Source organism: Phocoena phocoena, chromosome 14 (genome assembly GCF_963924675.1).
Source record: "Phocoena phocoena chromosome 14, mPhoPho1.1, whole genome shotgun sequence".
Classification (NCBI taxonomy): Eukaryota; Metazoa; Chordata; class Mammalia; order Artiodactyla; family Phocoenidae; genus Phocoena; species Phocoena phocoena.
This window is the reverse complement of record NC_089232.1, coordinates 4,982,497-4,983,245: the sequence shown is the minus strand read 5'-3', so window position 1 is coordinate 4,983,245 and position 749 is coordinate 4,982,497. Positions and strand designations below refer to the sequence as shown.

At 41.5% G+C, this 749-nt stretch overlaps 1 non-coding gene across 1 annotated transcript; it reads right to left on the bottom strand.

Moving 5' to 3' along the window:
- Positions 1-452: 452 nt before the first annotated feature.
- On the bottom strand, positions 453-535 carry LOC136134255 (small nucleolar RNA SNORD86). Its single transcript, XR_010656538.1, has one exon. It is a non-coding gene; the product is annotated as a small nucleolar RNA SNORD86 (small nucleolar RNA).
- Between the last annotated feature and the right edge of the window lie 214 nt (positions 536-749).

Sequence of the window (749 nt, the reverse complement as noted above, 5' to 3'; positions counted from 1 at the left end):
CATGTACAGAAGAGCTAACACCCATCCTTCTCAAACTCTTCCAAAATATAGCAGAGGGAGGAACACTCCCAAACTCATCCTACGAGGCCACCATCACCCTGATACCAAAACCAGACAAAGATGTCACAGAAAAAGAAAACTACAGGCCAGTATCACTGATGAACATAGATGCAAAAATCCTCAACAGAATACTAGCAAACAGAATCCAACAGCACAATAAAAGGATCATATACCATGACCAAGTGGGGTTTATCCCAGGAATGCAAGGATTCTTCAATATACGCAAAGCAATCAATGTCATACACCATAGTAACAAACTTTAGGAGAAAAACCATACGATCATCTCAGTAGATACGATGGACTCTTAAATGCTTGAGCATGGTTGTTGTTGTTGCTGTTTGTTTTTATTTTTATTGGGCTCGGGAAACTTATTCCCTTTGCTGGGCCTAGGGAATCACTCAGACACTAGGACTGGCCATCACCCCCAGAGCAGAGGCCTGTATAGCTCAGGGAGCCCTGGTCAGCCATCACTGTCTTGAGCATGCTTTTTCAGAGGCTTTGAAAATGTTACATCTGGAGTTGCAAGGAAGACTGTAGGCTCTCAGGGTTTGGTCAACATTGCCTTGTATTTCTTATTGGACACCCTTGACCTCTCTATGTTCTATAATAATGTTGTGTGAAAGAATAAGAAAATGGGACAGAATCTGAGATATTAAAGAAAGATATTAAAGATAGGGAGGAAGGAAACA